The sequence below is a fragment of the Pan paniscus genome, chromosome 10 (genome assembly GCF_029289425.2).
Source record: "Pan paniscus chromosome 10, NHGRI_mPanPan1-v2.0_pri, whole genome shotgun sequence".
Classification (NCBI taxonomy): Eukaryota; Metazoa; Chordata; class Mammalia; order Primates; family Hominidae; genus Pan; species Pan paniscus.
The window spans coordinates 5126914-5146686 of NC_073259.2; positions in this window are offsets into that span (position 1 = coordinate 5126914).

Sequence of the window (19773 nt, forward strand, 5' to 3'; positions counted from 1 at the left end):
CCAGCTAGGGAGGCCTGTAGAGCCAAGTTTTCCAAATGGGGCTACATTAGTTGTTCCAGAACTTTAGCTGCATCAAAACCACCTGGATGGCTTGTTCAGCTACAGAGGGTCTGGCCATGCCCCTAGAGTTTCCAGCTGAGGGTCTGGAATGAGGCCCGATGATTTGCATTTCTAACAATCTCCAGGTGATGCTGATGCTGTGGGTCCAGGGACCACATTTTGAGAATCTATGCTAAATGAATCGGAGAAGACCAAAGCTCAAACTTATTCCAAGAACTTTTCAAGGCCCACCTGCAAGTTGTAGTGGAAGTAAGCATCTAAGGGTGCAAAAAAGTTTCATTGTAGACTAAGGCCTTTTACCTGAGCTCTCAAGTGTTCACATTTCTCTTATCAACCTAAATAACAAACAGAGAGAGGCTCTCCACAAGAAAAAGATATTCGTTTGGAAACAGAGCCTTGCAATAGAAATAGGCAAGCCAGAGTAAACTATATGCATATTCACGGAAGTAAAGGAAGACAAAAGAAAAAATGAGGAAGATTATATGAACATTTGGAAATGATTATCCTTGGCTACAAAGATCAATAACAAAGGTGATGCCAGGCCCAGGTTGGACAGACAGTTGTTGGGCAAATATCCTTCAGAAGCATTGTTGTGTGCAAAGTTGCAATGGGCTTTGTGCAAGATTGTGTTTCTTGCAGTCTTCTGTGATACGTTTTTGTTATCAGGCATACAAGCCCAAGAATGCTTTTTTGCATGGCCTTCCCTGGCTCTATTTGTCAGGGTTTTGGTTAGGGGAGGGGTATTTTTAACACTCTCAATGTAAAAAATGCCATAAGGTAGGTACCCCAATTGCTTGTTTCGTCTTCATAAAATAACTTTTCCACCCGAACAAAGTCTACACATAAATTGTAAAAATACCCTGGCATGCAGTCCCTGGAAAAGTCTGGAGTCATTCTCGGGGTTCCCACCCAGGTGGGCAAGCGAAGCCACCACAGATAAACACAAAGTAGGGGTCCCCACTGGGGTTTGGTGGCAGGCAGTGGCCCTGGTTCTGATATTTGGCTGAAAACACAGATCCTCTTTGTCACCCTGAGGACATTTCAGCTATTTCCTAGATAATAATCTCACTTAACCCTGCACAAAACAGGCACATGATCATGTCACTCTGACCTGGTTTGAGTCCAAGGAGCCTTTTGTTTTTAAAATAATTTAGGTTAGTAGTTAAAATATGAACTTTGGGCCAGGAGTGGTGGCTCATGCCTATACTCCCAGGAGTTCGTGAGGCCAAAGTGGGCAGATTGCTTGAGTCCAGGAGTTTGAGACTAGCCTGGGCTAAAACCCCATCCCTACAAAAAAAAAAAAATACAAAAAGTAGTTGGGCATGGTGGTGGCACATACCTGTAGTCCCGGCTATTCAGGAGGCTGAGTCCTCGCTTGAACCCAGGAGGTCACGGTCTGGTCAACAGAGCAAGACCCTGTATCAAAACAAACAAACAAACAAACAAAAAATGCTAGCAGCTTACCAGCTAGGGAGGCCTGTAGAGCCAAGTTTTCCAAATGGGGCTACATTAGTTGTTCCAGAACTTTAGCTGCATCAAAACCACCTGGATGGCTTGTTCAGCTACAGAGGGTCTGGCCATGCCCCTAGAGTTTCCAGCTGAGGGTCTGGAATGAGGCCCGATGATTTGCATTTCTAACAATCTCCAGGTGATGCTGATGCTGTGGGTTCAGGGACCACATTTTGAGAATCTATGCTAAATGAATCGGAGAAGACCAAAGCTCAAACTTATTCCAAGAACTTTTCAAGGCCCACCTGCAAGTTGTAGTGGAAGTAAGAATCTAAGGGTGCAAAAAAGTTTCACTGTAGACTAAGGCCTTTTACCTGAGCTCTCAAGTGTTCACATTTCTCTTATCAACCTAAATAACAAACAGAGAGAGGCTCTCCACAAGAAAAAGATATTCGTTTGGAAACAGAGCCTTGCAATAGAAATAGGCAAGCCAGAGTAAACTATATGCAAATTCACGGAGGAAAAGTAAGACAAAAGAAAAAATGAGGAAGATTATATAATCATTTGGAAATGATTATCCTTGGCTACAAAGATCAATAACAAAGGTGATGCAAGGCCCAGGTTGGACAGGCAGTTGTTGGGCAAATATCCTTCAGAAGCATTGTTGTGTGCAAAGTTGCAATGGGCTTTGAGCAAGATTGTGTTTTTTGCAGTCTTCTGTGATAAGATTTTGTTATCAGGCATACAAGCCCAAGAATCCTTTTTTGCATGGCCTTCCCTGGCTCTATTTGTCAGGGTTTTGGTTAGGGGAGGGGTATTTTTAACACTCTCAATGTAAAAAATGCCATAAGGTAGGTACCCCAATGACTTGCTTCGTCTTCACAAAATAAATTTGCATAAAATCTCTGTAAAAGTGGAAATAACTACACCGCTTTCTGTATAAACATGGAAATATTTATGCCGCTATCTCTGTAAATGTGTAAACATTTACAACACAATCTGTATAAACATGGAACTATTTACACTGCCGTCTCTATAGACATGGAAATATCTACAACGCAAACTCCATAAACATGGAAATATTTACACCGCTATCTGTATAAACATGGACATATGCAAACAGCAACCTATGTAAACATGGAAATATCTACACCGCTATCTCTATAAACATGGAAATATCTACAACGCTATCTCTATAAACATGGAAATATCTACACCGCAATCTGTAAAAAGATGGAATTATCTACACCGCTGTCTCTATAAACTTAGAAATATCTACACCACTATCTGTATAAACATGGAAATATCTACACCACTGTCTCTATAAACATGGAAATATCTACAACGCTATCTCTATAAACATGCAAATACCTACATCACTGTCTCTATAAACATGAATATATCTACAACGCTATCTCTATAAACATGGAAATATCTACACCGCTGTCTTTAGAAACATGGAAATATCTACCCCGTTATATCTATAAACGTGGAAATATCTACATGGCCATCTGAATAAACATCGAAATATCTACACAGTCATCTGTATAAACATGGAAATATCTACACCACCATCTCTATAAACATGGAAGTATCTACACAGCCATCTGTATACACATGGAAATACCTACACAGCCATCAGTATAAATATGGAGACATCTGCACCGCTATCTCTATACACATGGAAATACCTACACCTCTACCTGTATAAACATGGAAATACCTAAACCGCTATCTCTATGAATATGGAAATATCTACACTGCCATCTGTATAAATATGGAAATATCTACACCGCAATCTGTATAAACATGGAAATATCCACACCACTATCTGTATAAACATGGAAGTATCTACACCGCTATCTCTATAAACATGGAAATATCTGCACCGCTAACAGTACAAACATGGAAATATCTACACCGCTATCTCTATAAACATGTAAATATCTACACGACCATCTGTATAAACATGGAAATACCTACACAGTCCTCTGTATAAACATGGAAATATCTACACCACCATCTCTATAAACATGGAAATAGCTACACTGCCATCTGTATACTCATGGAAATATCTACACAGCTATCTCTATAAACATGGAAATATGTACACCGCCATCTGTATAAAAATGGAAATATCTACACCGCTATCTGAATAAACATGGAAATATCTACACCGTTATCTCTATAAACATGAAAATGTTTACACCGCTATCTGTATAATCATGGACATACCTACATTGCTATCTCTGTAAACATGGAAATATCTATACCGCCATCTGTATAAACATGGAAATAACTTCACAGTCATCTGTATAAACATGGAAATATCTACATCACTCTGTATAAACCTGGAAATATTTTCACTGCCATCTGTATAAACATGGAAATAACTACACAGCCATCTCCATAAACATGGAAATATTTACACCGCTATCTGCGGAAACATAGAAATAGCCACACCACTATCTGTATAAACATGGAAATACCTACACCGCCATCTGAATTAACATGGAAATATGTACAAAGCTATCTGTATCAATATGGAAATTATTACACAGCTATCTCTATGAACATGGAAATATCTACACCGCTATCTATATAAACATGGAAATATCTACACCGTTATCTCTATAAACATGGAAATGTTTACACCGCTATCTATATAAACATGGAAATATCTACATGGCTATCTCCATAAACATGGAAATATCTATACCGCCATCTGTATAAACGTGGAAATAAATTCAAAGTCGTCTGTATAAACATGGAAATATCTACACCACTATCTGTATAAACTTGGAAATATTTACACTGCCATCTGTATAAACATGGAAATATCTACACAGCCATCTCCATAAACGTGGAAATATTTACTGCGCTATCTGTATAAACTTAGAAATAGCCACAACGCTATCTGCATAAAAATGGAAATATCTACACCTCCATCTGTATAAACATGGAAATATCTACACCGCTATCTGTATAAACATGGAAATATCTCCACCGCTATCTGTATAAACATGGAAACATCTACACCGCTATCTGTATAAAGATGGAAATATCTACAATGCTATCTGTGTAAACTTGGAAATATCTACACAGCTGTCTGTGTAAACTTGGAAATATCTACACCGCTATCTGTTTAAAGATGGAAATATCTACACCACAATCTGTGCAAAGATGGAAATATATACATTGCTATCTCTATAAACATGGAAATATCTGCACCGCTGTCTGTATAAACATGAAAATACCTACACCGCTATCTCTGTAAACATGGAAATATCTACACCGCCATTTGTATAAACATCAAAATATCTACACAGTCATCTGTATAAACATGGAAATATCTACACCACCATCTCTATAAACATGGAATTATCTACACTGCCAACTGTATACACATGGAAATATCTACACAGCCATCAGTATAAATATGGAAACATCTGCACCGCTATCTCTATACACATGGAAATACCTACACCTCTACCTGTATAAACATGGAAATATCTACACCGCTATCTCTATGAATATGGAAATATCTACACCGCCATCTCTATAAACATGGAAATAGCTACACTGCAAACTGTATAAACATGGAAATATCTACACCGCTATCTGTATAGACATGGAAATATCTACACCGCTATCTCTATAAACAGGGAAATATCTACACCGCCAACTGTACAAACATGGAAATATCTACACCGCTATCTCTATAAACATGGAAATATCTACACCGCTATCTCTATAAACATCGAAATATCTACATAGTCCTCTGTATAAACATGGAAATATCTACACCACCTTCTCTATAAACATGGAAATATCTAAACAGCCATCTGTATACACATGGAAATATCTACACAGCCATCTGTATAAACATGGAAATATCTACACCGCTATCTCTATAAACATGGAAAAAACTACAACGTCATCTCCATAAACATGAAAATATCTACACCGCCATCTCCATAAACATGGAACTATCTATAATGACATCTGTATAAACATGGAAATATCTACACCGCTGTCTGTATAAACATGGAAATATATTCACTGTCTTCTGTATAAAGATGGAAATATCTACACCACGAGCTGTAAAAACATGGAAATATCTACACCGCAATCTGTATAAACATGGAAATACCAACACCGCTATCTCTATAAACATGGAAATACCTACACCGCAATCTCTATAAACATGGAAATATCTACACCGCTATCTCTATAAACATAGAAATATCTACACCGCCGTCTCTATAAACATAGCAATATCTACAATGCCATCTGCATAAACATGGAAATCTCTACACCGCCATCTGTATAAACATGGAAATATCTACACAGCCATCTCTATAAACATGGAAATACCTACACCGCTATCTCTATAAACATGGAAGTATCTACATCGCTATCTGTATGAACATGGAAATATCTACACCGCTGTCTCTATAAACATGGAAATATCTACACCGCAATCTGTATAAACATGGAAATATCTTCACCGCTATCTCTGTAAACCTGGAAATATCTGCACTGCTATCTGTATTAACGTGGGAATATCTACATCGCTATGACTACAAATGTCGAAATATCTACACCGCTATCTGTATAAATGTGTAAATATCTACACCGGTATGTGTATAAACGTGGAAATATCTACACTGCTATCTTTATAAACATGGAAATATCTACACCGCTATCCATATAAACATAGAAATATCAACACCGCTAACTGTATAAACATGGAAATATCTACACCGCTATCTGTAAAACTATGGAAATATCTACAACGCTATCTCTATAAACATGGAAATAACTACACCGCTATCTGTATAAACATGGAAATATCTACACTGCTATCTCCATAAACATGGATATATCTACACCGCTATATGCATAAACTTGGAAATATCTACACCGCCATCTGTATAAACATGGAAATATCTCCACCGCTATCTGTATGAACTTGGAAATGTCTACACCGCCATCTGTATAAACATAGAAATAACTACACAGTCATCTGCATAAACATGAAAATATCAACACCACTATCTGTATAAACGTGGAAATATCTACACTGCGATCTGTATAAACATGGAAATATCAACACAGCCATCTCTATAAACATGGAAATATCTACATAGCTATCTGTATAAACATGGAAATAGCCACACCACTATCTGTATAAACATGGAAATATCTACACCGCCATATGTAAAAACATGGAAATATGTACACCGTCATATTTGTAAACATGGAAATATATACACCACCTTCTGTATAAACATGGAAATATCTACACTGCCATCTGTATACAAATGGAAATATCTACACAGCCATCTGAATAAACATGGAAATATCTACACCTCTATCTGTATAAACATGGAAATATCTACATCGCTATCTGTATAAACATGGAAATATCTACACTGCCAACTGTATAAACGTGGAAACAGCCACACCGCTATCTGTATAAACATGGAAATATCTACACCGCCATCTGAATAAACATGGAAATACCTACACCCCTATCTGTATAAATATGGAAATATCTACACAGCTATCTCTATAAACATGGAAATAACTACTCCGCTATCTGTATAAACATGGAAATAACTACACCGCTATCTCTATAAACATGGAAATGTCTACACCGCTATCTGCATAAACTTGCAAATATCTAAACCGGCATCTGTATAAATATGGAAATATCTACACCGCTATCTCTATAAACATGGAAATAACTACATCGCAATCTGTATAAACATGGAAATATCTACATGGTTATCTCTATAAACTTGGAAATAACCACACCGCCATCTGTATAAACATAGAAATACCTACACAGTCATCTGTATAAACATGGAAATATCAACACCACTATCTGTATAAACATGGAAATATCTACATTGTGATCTCTATAAACATGGAAATATCTACATCGCTATCTTTAGAAACATGGAAATAGCCACAGTGACATCTTTATAAACATGGAAATATCTACACCGCCATCTGTAAAAACATGGAAATATCTACACAGTCATCTGGGAAAACATGGAAGATACCTAAACCTCCATCTCTATAAACAGGGAAATATCTACACCACCATCTTAATAAACATCGAAATGTCTGCATGGCTATCTGTATAAATATGGAAATATCTACACGGCAATCTCTATAAACTTGGAAATATCTACACAGCTATCTGTATAATCATAGAAATATCTACACCGCTATCTCTATAAACATGGAAATATCTACACCACTATCTCTATGAACATCGAAATATCAACATCGCTATCTGTATAAACATGGGAAGTTCTCCACCGATACTTCTATAAACATGGAATTATCTACACGTCTATCTGTATAAACATTGAAATATCTCCACCGCAAACTGTATAAACATGGAAATACCTAAACCGCTATCTGTATAAACTTGGAAATATCTACACCGCTATCGGTATAAACATAGAAATATCTACATCGTTATGTGTATATACATGGAAATATCTACACCGCTATCTTTGTAAACATGGAAATATCTACACCGCTATCTGTATAAACATGGAAATATCTACACCGCTATCTCTATGAACATGGAAATAACTACACCGCTATCTGTATAAACATGGAAATATCTACACCGATATCTCCATAAACATGGAAATATCTACATCGCTACCTGTATAAACATGGAAATAACTACACTGCCATCTGTAAAAACATGGAAGTAGCCACACCGCTATGTGTATATACATGGAAATACCTACACCACCATCTGAATAAACATGGAAATATCTACATGGCTATCTGTATAAATATGGAAATATCTACACTGCTATCTCTATAAACATGGAAAAATCTACACCACTATGTGTGTAAACATGGAAATATCTACACTGCCGTCTGTATAAACATGGAAATTTCTACTCCGCCATATCTATAAACATAGAAATATATCCAAAGCTATCTGTATATACATGGAAATATCTCCACCACTATCTGTATAAACATGGAAATACCTCCAGGGCTATATGTATAAACATGGAAATATCTACACCGCTATCTGCATAAACATGGAAATATCTGCATCGCTATCTCCCTAAACATGTATATAACTACACTGCCATCTGTATAAACATGGAAATAGCCACAACGCTATCTGTATAAACATGGAATATCTAAACCTCCATCTGAATAAACATGGAAATATCTACAACGCCATCTATATGAACTTGGAAATGTGAACACCGCCATCTGTATAAATATGCAAATACCTACACAGTCATCTGTATATACATGGAAATATCTACACCACTATCTGTATAAACGTGGAAATATCTACTCTGCCATCTGTGTAAACATGGAAATATCTACAGAGCCATCTCTATAAATATGGAAATTTCTACACTGCCATCCGTATAAACATTGAAATATCTACACAGCCATCTCTATAAACATGGAAATATCTACATCGCTATCTGTATAAACATGGAAATAGCCAAACCGCTATCTGTGAAAACATAGAAATATCTACACCGCCATCTGTAAAAACATGGAAATATCTACACAGTCATCTGTATAAACATGGAAGTATCTACACCTCCTTCTCCATAAACTAGGAAATATCTACACTGCCATCTGTATACACATGGAAATACATACGCAGCCATCTATATAAACCTGGATATATCTACACCTCGATCTCTGTAAAGATGGAAATACCTACACCACTATCTGTATAAACATGGAAATATCTACACCGCTATCTGTATATACATGGAAATATCTACACTGCCATCTGTATGAACTTGGAAATATCTACACCGCCATCTGTATGAACTTGGAAATCCCTACACCGCCATCTGTATGAACATGGAAATATCTCCACCGCTATCAGTGTAAACATGGAAATACCTCCACCGCTAGCTGTATAAACATGGAAATATCTACACCGCAATCTGTATAAACATGGAAATATCTACACAGCTATCTGTATAAACATGGAAATACCTTCACCGCTATCTGTATAAACAAGGAAATATCTATATCACTCTCAGTAGAAACATGGTAATATCTACACCGCTATCTCTATAAACATGGAAATATCTACACGGCCATCTGTATAAACATGGAAATATATACACAGTCATCTGAATAAACATGGAAATAACTACAACGCTATCTGTATAAACATGGAAATATCTACACCGCTATCTGTACAAACATGCAAATATCTACACCGCTACCTGTATCAATATGGAAATACCTACAACACCATCTCTTCAAACATGGAAATATCTACACTGCCATCTGTATAAACATGGAAATATCTACATGGATGTCTCTATAAACATGGAAATATCTAGACCGCCATCTTTATAAACATGGAAATACCTACACAGTCATCTGTATAAACATGGAACTATCTACACCACTATATGTATAAACATGGAAATATCTACACTGCCATCTCTGTAAACCTGGAAATATCTACACAGCCATCTCTATAAACCTGGAAATAACTACAGCGCTATCTCTTGAAATAGCCACACCGCTAGCTGTATAAACATGAAAATATCTACAACTCCATCTGTATAATCATGGAAATATCTACACCTTAATCAGTATAAACATGGAAATATCTACACTAACATCTGTATACACATGGAAATATCTACACAGCCATCTGTATAAACATGGAAATATCTACACCGCTATCTCTATAAACAAGGAAATATCTACACCGCTATCTCTATAAACATGGAAATATCCACACCGCCAAGTGAATAAACATGGAAATATATTCACAGTCATCTGTATAAGCATGGAAATAACTACACCGCTATCTGTAAAAACATTGAAATATCTACACCGCTATCTGTATAAACATGGAAATATCTACACCGCTATCTGCATAAATACGAAAATATCTACAACGCTATCTGTATAAATTTGGAAATATCTACACCGCAATGTGTATCAACATGGAAATATCTACACTGCCATCTGTATAAACATGGAAATAGCCACACCGCTATCTCTATAAACATGGAAATATCTACACAGCCATCTGAATAAACATGGAAATATCTACAAGGCTATCTGTAAATATGGAAATATTTACACCGCTATCTCTATAAACATGGAAATATCTACACCGCTATCTCTATAAACATGGAAATATCTACACCGCCATCTGTATAAACATTGACATATATACACAGTCATCTGTATAAACATGGAAATAATTACACCGCTCTCTGTATAAACCTGGAAATATCTACACCGCTATCTGTATAAACATGTAAATATCTACACCGCCATCTGAATAAACATGGAAATATCTACAAGGCTATCTGTAAATATGGAAATATCTACACCGCTATCTCTATAAACATGGAAAAATCTACACCGCTATCTCTATAAACATGGAAATATCTACACCGCCATCTGTATAAACATGGAAATATATACACAGTCATCTGTATAAACATGGAAATAATTACACTGCTAACTGTATAAACATGGAAATATCTACACCGCTATCTGTATAAACATGGAAATATCTTCACCGCTATCTGCATAAATATGGAAATACCTACACCGCTATCTGTATAAACTTGGAAATATCTACACTGCTATCTGTATAAATATGGAAATATCTACACGGCTATCTCTATAAACATGGAAATGTCTACACCGCTATCTGTAGGAACATGGAAATATCTACTTGGCTATCTCTATAAACATGGAAATATCTACACTGCCGTCTGTATAAACATGGAAATACCTACACAGTCACCTGTATAAACATGGAAATATCTACAACACTATCTGTATAAACGTGGAAATATCTACACTGCAATGTGTATAAACATGGAAATATCTATTCAGCCATCTCTATAAATATGGAAACTTCTACGTTGCTATCTGTATAAACATGGAAATAGCCACACTGCTCTCGGTATAAACATGGAAATATCTACAAAGCCATCTGTAAAAACATGGAAATATCTACACAGTCATCTGAATAAACATGGAAATAACTACACCGCCATCTGTATAAACATGGAAATATCTACACAGCCATCTGTATAAACTTGGAAATATCTACACCGACATCTCTATAAACCTGGAAATACCTACACCGCTACCTGTTTAAACATGGAAATATCTACACCGCTAACTGTATAAACATGGAAATAACTACACCGCCATCTTTATAAACTTGGAAACATGTACACCGCCATCTGTATAAATTTGGAAATACCTACACAGTCATCTGTATAAACATGGAAATATCTACACCAGTATCTGTATAAACGTAGAAATAACTACTCTGCCATGAGTAAAAACATCGAAATATCTACAGAGCCATCTCAATAAACATGGAAATTTCTACACTGCCATCTGTATAAACATGGAAATATCTATACAGCCATCTCTATAAACATGGAAATATCTACATCGCTATCTGTATAAACATGGAAATAGACACACCGCTATCTGAATAAACATGGAAGTATCTATACCTCCATCTCCATAAACTAGGAAATATCTACAATGCCATCTGTATACACATGGAAATACCTACGCAGCCATCTGTATAAACCTGGAAATATCTACACCTCTATCTCTGTAAAGATGGATTTACCTACACCGCTATCTGTATAAACATGGAAATATCTACACCGATATATGTATAAACATGGAAATATCTACACCGTCGTCAGTATGAACTAGGAAATATCTACACCGTCATCTGTATGAACTTGGAAATCCCTACACCGCCATCTCTATGAAAATGGAAATATCTCCACCGCTATCAGTATAAACATGGAAATACCTCCACCGCTATCAGTTTAAACATGGAAATACCTCCACCGCTATCTGTATAAACATGGAAATATCTACACCGCTATCTGTATAAACATGGAAATACCTACACCGCTATCTGTATAAACATGGAAATATCTACATCACTATCTGTAGAAACATGGAAATATCTTCAGCGCTATCTCTATAAACATGGAAATATCTACACGGCCATCTGTATAAACATGGAAATATGTACACAGTCATCTGAATAAACATGGAAATAACTACACCGCTATCTGTAAAAACATGGAAATATCTACACAGTCATCTGCAAAAACATGGAATTATCTACACCTCCATCTCTATAAACTAGGAAATATCTACACTGCCATCTGTATACACATGGATGTAACTACGCAGTCATCTGTATAAACCTGGAAATATCTACACCTCTATCTCTATAAAGGTGGAAATACCTACACCGCTATCTGTATAAACATGGAAATATCTACAGCGCTATCTGTATAAACATGGAAATATCTACACCGCCATCTGTATGAACTTGGAAATATCTACACCGCCATCCGTATGAACTTGGAAATCCCTACACCGCCATCTGTATGAACATGGAAATATCTCCACCGCTTTCAGTATAAACATGGAAATATGTCCACCGCTATCTGTATAAACATGGAAATATCTTCACCGCTATCTGTATAAACATGGAAATATCTACACCGCTATCTGTATAAACTTGGAAATAGCTACACCGCTATCTGTATAAACATGGAAATATCTACATCGCTATCTGTAGAAACATGGAAATATCTACACCGCTATCTCTATAAACATGGAAATATCTACACGGCCATCTGTATAAACATGGAAATATATACACAGTCATCTGAATAAACATGGAAATAACTACACCGCTATCTGTATTAACATGGAAATATCTACACCGCTATCTGTACAAACATGGAAATATCTACACCGCTACCTGTATAAATATGGAAATACCTACAACGCTATCTCTATAAACATGGAAATATCTACACTGCCATCTGTATAAACATGGAAATATCTACATGGCTGTCTCTCTAAACATGGAAATATCTAGACCGCCATCTTTATAAACATGGAAATACCTACACAGTCATCTGTATAAACATGGAAATACCTAAACCACTATCTGTATAAACATGGAAATATCTACACTGCCATCTGTATAAACCTGGAAATATCTACACGGCCATCTCCATAAACATGGAACTATCTACACCACTATCTGTATAAACATGGAAATATCTACACAGCCATCTCTATAAACCTGGAAATAACTACAGCGCTATCTCTATAAACATTGAAATAGTCACACCGCTATCTGTATAAACATGGAAATATCTACAAATCCATCTGTATAAACATGGAAATATCTACAACTCCATCAGTATAAACATGGAAATATCTACACTAACATCTGTATAAACATGGAAATATCTACACAGCCATCGGTATAAACATGGAAATATCTACACCGCTATCTCAATAAACATGGAAATACCTACACCGCTATCAGTGTAAACATGTAAATATCTACACAGCCATCTGTATAAACCTGGAACTATCTACACCGCTATCTCTATAAACATGGAAATATCTACACCGCTATCTCTATAAACATAGAAATATCCACACCGCCATGTGAATAAACATGGAAATATATACACAGTCATCTGTATGAACATGGAAATAACTACACCGCTATCTGTATGAACATGGAAATATCTACACCGCTATCTGTATAAACATGGAAATATCTACACCGCCATCTGAAGAAACATCGAAATATCTACAAGGCTATCTGTAAATATGGATATATCAACACCGCTATCTCTACAAACATGGAAATATCTACACTGCTATCTCTGTAAACATGGAAATATCTACACCGCCATCTGTATAAACATGGAAATATCTACATGGCTGTCTCTATAAACATGGAAAAATCTAGACCGCCATCTGTATAAACATGGAAATATCTACATGGCTGTCTCTATAAACATGGAAATATCTAGACCGCCATCTTTATAAACATGGAAATACCTACACAGTCATCTGCAAACATCTAACTATCTAAACCACTATCTGTATAAACATGGAAATATCTACACTGCCATCCGTATAAACCTGGAAATATCTACACAGCCATCTCCATAAACATGAAACTATCTACACCACTATCTGTATAAACATGGGAATATCTACACAGCCATCTCTATGAACCTGGAAATAACTACAGCGCTATCTCTAAAAACATTGAAATAGTCACACCGCTAACTGTATAAACATGGAAATATCTGCAACTCCATCTGTACAAACATGGAAATATCTACAACTCCATCAGTATAAACATGGAAATATCTACACTAACATCTGTATACACCTGGAAATATCTACACAGCCATCGGTATAAACATGGAAATATCTACACCGCTATCTCTATAAACATGGAAATACCTCCACCGCTATCAGTATAAACATGTAAATATCTACACAGCCATCTCTATAAACATGGAAATATCTACACCGCTATCTCTATAAACATGGAAATATCCACACCGCCATGTGAATAAACATGGAAATATATACAAAGTCATCTGTATGAACATGGAAATAACTACACCGCTATCTGTATAAACATGGAAATATCTACACCGCTATTTGTATAAACATGGAAATATCTATACCGCCATCTGAAGAAACATCGAAATATCTAGAATGCTATCTGTAAATGTGGAAATATCTACACCGCTACCTCTATAAACATGGAAATATCTACACCGCTAACTGTATAAACATGGAAATATCTACACCGCCATCTATATAAACTTGGAAACATGTACACCGCCATCTGTATAAATATGGAAATACCTACACAGTCATCTGTATAAACATGGAAATATCTACACCAGTATCTGTATAAGCGTGGAAATAACTACTCTGCCATCTGTATAAACATCGAAATATCTACAGAGCCATCTCTATAAACATGGAAATTTCTACACTGATATCTGTATAAACATGGAAATATCTACACAGCCATCTCTATAAACATGGAAATATCAACATCGCTATCTGTATAAACATTGAAATAGACACACCGCTATCTGTATAAACATGGAAATATCTACACCGCCATCTGTAAAAACATGGAAATATCTACACAGACATCTGTATAAACATGGAAATATCTACACCTCCATCTGTTTAAACATGGAAATATCTACAATGCCATCTGTATAGGCATGGAAATATCTACACAGCCATCTGAATGAACTTGGAAATATCTACACCGATATCTCCATAAACATGGAAATACCTACACCGCTACCTCTATATACATGGAAATATCTGCACCGCTATCTGTATAAACATGGAAATATCTACTCCGCCATCTATATGAACTTGGAAATATATACACTGCCATCTGTATAAACATGGAAATATGTCCACCGCTATCTGTATAAACATGGAAATATCTACACCGCTATCTGTACAAACATGGAAATATCTACACCGCTATCTGGTTAAACACGGAAATATCTTCACGGCTATCTGTATAAATATGGAAATACCTACGCCGCTATCTGTATAAACTTGGAAATATCTACACCGCTATCTGTATAAATATGGAAATATCTACACGGCTATCTCTATAAACATGGAAATGTCTACAACGCTATCTGTAGAAACAAGGAAATATCTACACCGCTATCTGTACAAACATGGAGATATCTACTCCGCTAACAGTATAAATATGGAAATACCTACTACGCTATCTCTATAAACATGGAAATATCTACACTACCATCTGTATAAACATGGAAATATCTTCATGGCTGTCTCTATAAACATGGAAATAACTAGACCGCCATCTTTATAAACATGGAAATACCTACACAGTCATCTGTATAAACATGGATCTATCTAAACCACTATCTGTATGAACCTGGAAATATCTACACTGCCATCTGTATAAACCTGGAAATATCTACACAGCCATCTCCATAAACATGGAACTATCTACACCACTATCTGTATAAACATGGAAATATCTATACAGCCATCTCTATAAACCTGGAAATAACTATAGCGCTATCTCTATAAACATTGAAATAGTCACACCGCTATCTGTATAAACATGGAAATATCTGCAACACCATCTGTATAAACATGGAAATATCTACAACTCCATCAGTAGAAACATGGAAATATCTGCACTAACATCTGAATACACATGGAAATATCTACACAGCCATCGGTATAAACATGGAAATATCTACACCGCTATCTCTATCAACATGGAAATACCTCCACCGCTATCAGTATAAACATGTAAATATCTACACAGCCATCTGTATAAACCTGGAACTATGTACACCGCTATCTCTATAAACATGGAAATATCTACACCGCTATCTCTATAAACATGGAAATATCCTCACCGCCATGTGAATAAACATGAAAATATATACACAGTCATCTGTATGAACATGGAAATAACTACACCGCTGCCTCTATATTCATGGAAATATCTGCACCGCTATCTGTATAAACATGGAAATATCTACACCGCCATCTATATGAACTTGGAAATATATACACTGCCATCTGTATAAACATGGAAATATCTTCACCGCTATCTGTATAAACATGGAAATATCTACACCGCTATCTGTACAAACATGGAAATATCTACACAGCTACCTGTATAAATATGGAAATACCTTCTACGCTCTCTCTATAAACAAGGAAATATCTACACTGCCATCTGTATAAACATGGAAATATCTACATGGCTGTCTCTATAAACATGGAAATATCTAGACCGCCATATTTATAAACATGGAAATACCTACACAGTCATCTGTATAAACCATGGAATTATCTACAGCCCTATCTGTATAAACATGGAAATATCTACACTGCCATCTGAATAAACCTGGAAATATCTACACAGCCATCTCTATAAACCTGGAAATAACTACAGCGCTATCTCTATAAACATTGAAATAACCACACCGCTATCTGTATAAACATGGAAATATCTACAACTCCAACTGCATAAACATGGAAATTTCTACACCTCCATCAGTATAAACATGGAAATATCTACACTAACATCTGTATACACATGGAAATATCTACACAGCCATCGGTATGAACATGGAAATATCTACACCGCTATCTCTATAAACATGGAAATACCTACACCGCTATCAGTATAAACATGTAAATATCTACACAGCCATCTGTATAAACGTAGAAATATCTACACCGCTATCTCTATCAACATGGAAATATCTACACCGCTATCTCTATAAAAATGGAAATATCCACACCGCCATGTGAATAAACACGGAAATATATACACAGTCATCTGTATGAACATTGAAATAACTACACCGCGATCTGTATAAACATGGAAATATCTACACCGCTATCTGTATAAACATGGAAATATCTACACCGTTATCTGTATAAATATGGAAATATCTACAATGCTATCTGTATAAATTTGGAAATATCTACACCGCTATCTGTATAAATATGGAAATGCCTACACTGCTATCTCGATAAATATGGAAAAGTCTACACCGCTATCTGAATAAACATGGAAATATCTACATGGCTATCTCTATAAACATGGAAATATCTACACTGCCATCTGTATAAACATGGAAATACCTACACAGTCATCTGTATAAACATGGAAATTTTTACACCACTATCTGTAAAAACATGGAAATATCTACACTGCCATCTGTATAAACTTGGAAATATCTACACAGCCATGTCTATAAACATGGAAATATCAACATCGCTATCTGTATAAACATGGAAATAGACACACCACTATCTGTATAAACATGGAAATATCTACACCACCATCTGTAAAATCATGGAAATATCTACAAAGACATCTGTATAAACATGGAAATATCTACACCTCCATCTGTTTAGACATGGAAATATCTACACTGCCATCTGTATATGCATGGAAATATCTACACAGCCATCTGTATAAACTTGGAAATATCTACACCGATATCTCTATAAACATGGAAATACCTACACCGCTACCTGTATAAACTTGGAAATATCTACTCCGCTATCTGTATAAACATGGAAATATCTACACTGCCATCTGTATAAACATGGAAATAGCTACACAGTCATCTGTATAAACATGGAAATATCTACAACACTATCTGTATAAACATGGAAATATCTACACTGCAATCTGTATAAACATGGAAATATCTATACAGCCATCTCTATAAACATGGAAATATCTACATCGCTATCTGTATAAACGTGGAAATAGACACACCACTATCTGTATAAACATGGAATTATCTACACCTCCATCTCCATGAACTAGGAACTATCTACACTGCCATCTGTATACACATGGAAATACCTACGCAGCCATCTGTATAAACCTGGAAATATCTACACCTCTATCTCTGTAAAGATGGAATTACCTACACCGCTATCTGTATAAACATGGAAATATCTACACCGCTATCTGTATAAGCATGGAAATATCTACACCGCCATCAATAAAAACATGGAAATATCTACACAGTCATCTGAATAAACATGGAAATATCTACACCTCCATCTGTATAAACATGGAAATATCTACACTGCCATCTGTATACGCATGGAAATATCTACACAGCCATCTGTATAAACTTGGAAATATCTACACCAATATCTCTATAAACCTGGAAATACCTACTCCGCTACCTGTTTAAACATGGAATTATCTACACCGCTATCTGTATAAACATGGAAATATCTACACCGCCATCTATATGAACTTTGAAACATGTACAAAGTCATCTGTATAAATATGGAAATACCTACACAGTCATCTGTATAAACATGGAAATATCTACACCACAATCTCTATAAACGTGGAAATATCTAATCTGCCATCTGTGTAAACATGGAAATATCTACAGAGCCATCTCTATAAATATGGAAATTTCTACACTGCCATCTGTATAAACATGGAAATATCTACACAGCCATCTCTATAAACATGGAAATACCTACATCGCTATCTGTATAAACATGGAAATAGCCATGCCGCTATCTCTATAAATATGGAAATATCTACACCGTCATCTGTAAAAACATAGAAATATCTACACAGTCATCTGCATAAACATGTAAGTATCTACACCTCCATCTCTATATCTAGGAAATATCTACACTGCCATCTGTATACACATGGAACTACCTACGCAGCCATCTGTATAAACCTGGAAATATTTACACCTCTATCTCTATAAAGATAGGAATACGTACACCGCTATCTGTATAAACATGGAAATATCTACAGCGCTATGTGTA